Here is a 7,537-nt window from a genome sequence, read left to right as displayed (position 1 = left end):
TTCTGGTGAATATTGTGTTATTTTGTGCTCGAACGACAGAAAGCTGAGCTAGTTGGTAAGTATTCATTATGCAAAAAAGAGGTGTGGCGTGCAGACATTTTTGCACATGTTGTGCTACTCATGCATCATTCCGGTGCCGGATGAGCTGTCTGACATCCTAACGTTGAAACCTGAAAGTACGTTTCCTTTTTTTTTGTTTTTTGAGAGACTCAGAAGAGGCTTAATCTTCTGAGAGCTGTTTTCCTTATCATTATTCTCACATTCTGCCCTGGCGAACTTCTAGGTTCAGCTAACCGCTGCACAAGCTGTACAGCCGTGGCCACAGGATTGCGGGGTGCAATATTGTCGACACAACTGGAGCTAGATGAGTGGGAAGGATATGAGAACCACGGCGCTTTTAAGGCATTGCGCACCCCATTGTCATCGTAAATTGCCGTCGCCAAACTCCGCAGCTGCGTAACTTGACAAAATGCTGTTTCTCCCTATGCGTAAAAAAAGAATAAATAATAAATACGGCGAAAATAATTTCATTTGCTTAATTAAGACATATTCCTGTATCGCCAAACAAAAAAAAAGAATATGAAAGAAGACCAAATTTTGAAAGCTTCGGGATTTTCACAGAAGGCACAAAAGTAACTTTCTATAGTCGATGAAGAGCTTCTCCCGGTGGTTATGTGATTAAAGAAAAAAGAATAAAATAATCGTGCAACAAGAGAAGAAAACAGCAAGGACTGTTTGCATTGTATTTTCGATTAAGATAACCGCTAAGTTTTATTTTAGACCCGATAGGGTACAATTATCCCTCCCTAGCTATACTGAGTTTCTTTCCATTTATCTTTCTTTCCTTCTTTCTTTCTTTCTTTCTTTCTCTCTCTCTTTCTTTCTTTCTTTCTTTCTTTCTTTCTTTAAACGGCGGACATTCTGCCAACACATCCAGGGGGAGTAGTATTCGACGATGGCCTGCTGGAAAGGGCGCCCGTAATTGGTCGGCGCTAGTGATAGGGTTGACGTCATGGCACGCGCTTTGGCAACAAGTGAAAAGAAAGCGATAAACGCTGTTAATCAGTTAAACATTGTTAAGAAAGGAGAGAGTGAGAAATCGGACGCACACTCAAGCATAGGACGACGAGAACGTGGTGACCCAGGTGGGGAATGGCATACGATGGACCGGAAGCATTCAGGCAGCCTGCTAGAGCTAGATGGAGAGAGAGAAGCGCATTTCTTTGGTCTAATTGCGAATTCGTGTATTGGCTATACCCTGGCTACCATGATTATTTCTATTTTAAACACCTTGATCACGTGCTGCTGTAAACGCAGAGGGTTACTCGCATTACTCTTGGGTATCCAGAGAAATCTGGGGCATGGAAGTGCACGTAGTCTTCGCCTGGCGCGCTCTCCCGGTGGTCGTCCTCTCGACGCTGCGTCACTCAATGTATATCGTAGTTCAAAAAAATCACATCCCTTGAAGAACCGCACTTAATCATCAATTAGAATTTGGGAGAGAGAGAGAGGAAAGGCAGGGAGGTTAACCAAATATCAGTATCCGGTTTGATAGCCTACACTGGGGATGGCAGATTGGGGTTAGAAAGAGGACAGAGAGAGAGAGAAAATGCACACACACACACACACACACACACACACACACACACACACACACACACACACACACACACACACACACACACACACACACACACACACACACACACACACACACACACACACACACACACGCACTCACGCACGCACGCACGCACGCACGCACGAACGAACGCACGCACGCACGCACGCACGCACGCACACACACACACACACACACAAGAGGCGTTCCAGTTAAAGACGTTCACAAAGGCCGGTAGATCGCAAAAAGCGCAATAGTGCTTGGATGGCCTCCTTCTGTGACAGTAGGTCCTTTCGATGGTGTGAAATTTTGTTTTCCTATAGCAGTTGGTCGTCCAGCTGGTCAAGTTCGTGGCGAAGGCATTCCCTCTGTGGACTGTACTTCGGGCAGGCGCACAAAATATGGTCAATTAATTCTTCGTGGCCGCAGTGATCACAGGTTGCGGTGTCGGTCATACCTATGCGGAACGCATAGGCTTTGGTAAAGGCAACGCCCAACCACAGTCGATGTAAAAGCATGGCGTCTCTACGGCGAAGCTGTGATGGCGCTCGAAGACTTAGTGTGGGATAAAGTGAGTACAGTCGCGTATTTCTTAAATGTGGCTCATTCCATTGCGACGCGGTGCACTGCGAGCAAGCAGGCGGAGCTTCCGTGCTGCGTCAGTTCTAGAAAGTGGAATTGGGACGTGGCGCTCTTCAATATAGGCTGAGCGGGCAGCTTGATCCGCTCGTTGATTGCCGATAATGCCGCAGTGACTTGGAAGCCACTGGAAGGTTATTTCATGGCGTGCATCACTTATGTGGTGCAACGTCTCTGTAATGTGAAATATTAGCTGCTCGTGCGGTCCGCGTCGTAAAGGTGACAGTAGAGACTGCAGTGCCGCCTTCGAATCGCAGAATACCGTCCACTTGTGTGGCGGTTCATCACCAATGTGATGAAGGGCAGTAAGGAGCGCTGCGAGCTCTGCTGCCGTCGACGTTGTCGCGTGGGTCGTCTTAAATTTGATTGTTGTAGCTTTCGCTGGTATGACGATTGCCGCCGCGGAGCTGTTTGGAAGGACAGATCCATCAGTGTAAATATGCCTAGAGTCACGGTAGTTCTCGTACAAATATAGTAGCGTGAGCTGTTTAAGGGCTGGTGATGATAGACAAACTTTTTTGAGATGCCAGGTATTGTGAAGTTGATTTTTGGCTGAGCGAGGCACCATGGAGGTATCGAAGGTCTCGCAGCCGGAGTGAAACAAGATGGCAATGATTCATCATATGCCGTTATCGTTTGGCTGAAAGATGTGCGTGGTCTGTCCGCTGCTAGAGAGGCTAAGGGTGACGAGGAGTCTTGGCTAGATGCCTTATATGAGTCCTGAGCACTTCAATTTCAATGTGGGTCTTGACAAGGTGGTCTCTAGCGATTGCTATCATAGCCACTGTTGAAGTACTCTGAGGCAGGCCTAGACAGATCCGGAGCGTTTGAGTCTGAAGACTTTGTATTGTGCGTAGATTCGTTTTACCTGTGTTGATTATTGCTGGTAAGGTGTATCGCAGAAATCCCAGAAAAAGCACCCTGTACAGTTGTAACATGGCACTTGTCGACAGATGCCTGTCAACCGGTTTTTCACGTATGATACGTGAGGGCATTTGGTGGACACATGAAAAAGAATTTGATTGACATATGAAAAAGGCCCTTTGGCAATTATCTTCGGCAAATTTCAGTTATATGGTTATTACTGCATAGGTTCCTCTTTAATTTCCTGGGCAGTTTGATTGCATCAATGGGTCACCATTCAAGTAAGCAAACGGACCCCGAACCTAGGGTATTAAAATCCAAATCTAATTGACGGCTATGCTTCTCGGTGAGATAGATTTCTCTGAACTGCGATGCCGATTCAGTTACGCAGCACCACGCAGACGACAACCAAGAGAGGGTGTCGGGCATTCCGCGCACCTACGAGCGCCTCCAGTCCAGCAGTTCTGGCCATACCCGTAGTCAATTTAGCAGAACAAATGGCTAAACTGCGCGTTTGTTCCTATGGACGCTTAAAGAGACACTAACGCGAAACAATAAATCAGTTTAGTCTAATAAAGCGTTGTTTGAGAACTTTGCGGGCAGTCATATTAAAATAATAGTTTGATTATTGGATCACAAAATAAAGGTCGAATTATCAGTATTAGAATTCGCGCCGAAGCCACGACGCCGGTACGTCACTGTGATGTCAGGGATTCCAAATATGTTTTCGCCTTTGGGCCGCGTTGGCTGAGTAAAGGTTCCCGAAACTTAGCAATTAAACCTAACTTAGTAAAGGTTCCCGTAGCAATTACATGGACACACTAAACGCATTTCTGCGTCGCCGTCGCCGTGATGTTACATATTAAGTTCAAGTGCGATAACAACCTCGCCGTGCGCCGTATGCTGAATGTGAAAGTGTGCGAGGGTAAAGTGGGACGAGCAGAAAGCCCCACCATGTGGTGTTGCCACCAAATGGTGGCAGAAGAGGGAACTTACGCATAATCTCAACGGAACGCTTCCAGAGCCGTACTTCCATTAGGAATGTAGAAGTGTGTGTCATTCCTTCACCTCAACCAATTAGAAACAATTTTTCGAGTCTCCATTTCTGAAATTGCTTTCTTCTCTCCTTCTCCTCCTTCTGGTCAAAGGTGTGTCACGCGAAAATTTTAAATATTTGCTAACTTTACGAAAGACCAGCGCAGCCGTTGCTGACAGAGGTTGTAATCCAGGAATAACACTGCATAATGTATTCAGATCACCATTTCTAGGAACGTCGATTTCCCACTAAAATGATTTATATTTTGTGCAACAGGAATGCATTACACATAAAGAGATGCAGTTTTTGCAACGACAGAAGTACGATGTTTTCCCTTTCTTGAGTTTTCCTGTCACCATCACTCGGCTAGACGCTGCATTGACGCCAGAAACAGCACTTCGAACATGCGACATATCCATTATGCAGCCGAAGTCACGCGATTTGTTCGCTTGAGTTATTTTTACCTTGCGTTAGGCAACCTACGATTACATTTCTGACGTACGCACACTGACGACAAAAAAAAAAAAGACACATTATCTCGCCCGACAATAACACGGAAACGCTGCCAAAGCGAACTGAGAACTTTCTTTTTTCTTCTGTCGTTCAAAATAAATAACGCGAGGAGAACAAGAGAGCTGCAGTGAAACCTGCACTAAAATCGTGCCCAACGAGGCAACGTAAAACCCTAACGGAGCTCTTTCCTACAAGACAACGGACACTGCAGTCCCGCTCTAGTCACCGTATGATACTATCACATGCTGCGAGTGAGACATGAAATGTGTTGTCTTTTTCATACCGTGAATATTTTTTTGTTTGAATAAAACAGTTAGTCGAAGTGATCAAAGTACAAAAAAGCAGGGTTATTATTCTGACAGCTTAATACACGCCTCTTAGGTGGCTGCTGGAGGTCATGGCGTGGACAGATACACAGTACACCTGTCACTGGGAGACACGTACCTGTGCTCATGTTTTCGCTCATTGATTTTCGGGGTACAAAGGCCCGACCATACGGAACACTGGATAAGCGCCTCGCTAAGCGTAATAGCATATACGTTAGCGTACGTGTCTCCGAGTCCGTACCCAGGTGACGAAGGGAAAGTCGAGCAGCCACACGATACGCTCACAAGTGAGCGCATAGCATAATGCTGTTAGGTCGCCTTCGGTGGGAACGTTTGAGTTTGAGGAAAGTTTATTCTTGACTTGGCGAAAAAGAGCTAGGCAATCGCGATCGAGAAATCTGATCCCGAGCGGGCTAGAGTGTAGTTCAACGTGATCCGTATATGACACCGGAATAAAAATTTAATTCTTACCTGTTACGGCAGCGCTGGACATGATATTTCTCGCCACCTTGACCCACAGGCACCTCGTCACTTGCTTATTCTTAAGGTGCTTGTGCTTCGCCGGCCAAAGTGCTGGCCGAGGATGGACGCAGTCGACCAGTTTTTATTATTGATAGCGTACATCGCCTTTGTGCGGCATGGAACCAGAGGCGACTACCGGCGTCTCAGCGCAATTCCGAAACCAGAGCAACCAGTTTCGAAACCTGCACCGGAAGTATACACGCCGGCCACGTCACGGTGGCGTGCAAGGGGTCGCTTCCGTCGCTTTTACGGGCAAAATCACGCGCGAAATCAAGCGCTGCGTGACGCGCGCGATTGACGCTCGCATGTGCGTGATGCGTCGCAAGGCGCGCACAATTAGTCCCGTGTGGTTGTGGCTTAATAACGTTCCCGATCGGCACTACGGCACTAGCGTTGCAGCGTTGTCGTGACTACGGCTATGAGAGGCATGGTAGTGGACGGCCTCAGATTACATTTTGACATTTTGGAATTACTCGACGTTATCCTGATTCTGATTATACACACAAGCATTTTCTTTTTTTTTCTTTTCGCACCATCGGAATGCGGTCGCTGCTGCCGGAAGTCCAACCCGTGATCTTGTACTCAGCGGTAGAAAGCAATCGCGACTGAGATGCCGAGGCTGGTATACCATTGTTCAAACAATCACATAATACAGTTGTTTTGTATGATGAGATGCTTGGAACTTGAGTGTCGCGAGCAAAACGGGCAACCTTGTTAAGGCGACTCTTCTGCCCGCTGTTTTATATAGTTGAGCTCAGTGCTGTAGCTCTAGCACGGCCCCAATTTCCAGCATTTTTACACCGGTCATCACGTCAAGAATAGTAAAATTTAAGTTCCCAAACTTGGTGCAGAACATCGATCTCCATGAGTCTATAATTTCATTGCCTTAACGCGTTTTCTATCCAGAAATTGGTCACGACAACTTGTTCAAGCCTATCACTCACAGTCAACGATCGTTACTGCTAAAACGGGAGATTCTCTATACGCTGTCAAGAAAGGTCGCGAACGAAATATTTACACGATGCGTGGTATCTGAGTAGGCTGTCGCCTGCTCTCGTGCCACCATTGGCACAACTACGTAAGTTAGAAAGGCTTCTTCGCACGCGTGATGAACGTTTTCTTGAGTTTTGTTTTCCTATTGAACGCTCGGAAGCTGTATCTGTTTCTGTACAAAAACAATGCAGAAAATCGAACGAGTTGGAATCTATATACAGCGAAGCTTTGTGTGAGTGCATAGAGTCAAAACACGGGTTTGTGTTTATCGAATGTCTGCACAAAGTGACACGGACGCCTTTATTCGGGCATTGAAGAGAGGCTAATGCAACGCCGCCGCCGCCGCCGCTGACGCGGATGCGCGATGGCGAGCTTTCAGGTTCTTTTATTTTCTTGCCCCGCACTGCGTGTGCGCGCCTGCAGCGGGTTCACGAAGGCCAGCGCCATCTGTTGGCGGTGCAAGGAACCGAGCAGCGTGTGCGGCACGCGTACTACGCTATGATAGGTTGGCCTATGCGGCAAGACACCGGCCAGGCCGCAGCAACCACTGTCACGATTCCCGGCGAGGTTCGCAAATAAAAGCTTTGCTTTTAAAATTTTTCCACGCTTTCTCTGAAAAATTGTGTAAATCAGAATGCCAGCATTCATGACAAGATGAGGCAGAGTGTTTGTCGAGTGCTTAGGAGTGTGAAAAACAAAGCAGGGCTCCTGTGGTGTCGCTCTTCGTGCTTCAGAAAAACGTTAGGCCTATTAGATTTCTGGACTAAGCTAGAGGTGAGCTCAGAAACTGACGGTGGTGGCGCAGGTGAGGGCTACAGGAGCAACGAATGTAGTCACAAAAATGTGTGCAAGCACAAGATGGTTGGTGATGACCCTATTCAGGGCGACTAGCATGGTCACAGTGTTCCTTCCGTCTTTAGAAAGCATTAAAAGACTGTATCGGATGTGCTTCCTATACAGTCCTGCAACCTAAATCAGTCCGTTGAGCTTTTTGCCATAGACCGATTCTACGTTTACAGTGTT

The sequence above is a fragment of the Dermacentor variabilis genome, chromosome 2 (genome assembly GCF_050947875.1).
Source record: "Dermacentor variabilis isolate Ectoservices chromosome 2, ASM5094787v1, whole genome shotgun sequence".
Lineage (NCBI taxonomy): Eukaryota > Metazoa > Arthropoda > Arachnida > Ixodida > Ixodidae > Dermacentor > Dermacentor variabilis.
The sequence above is the reverse complement of the archived record's forward strand: the minus strand, read 5'-3'. Positions refer to the sequence as shown.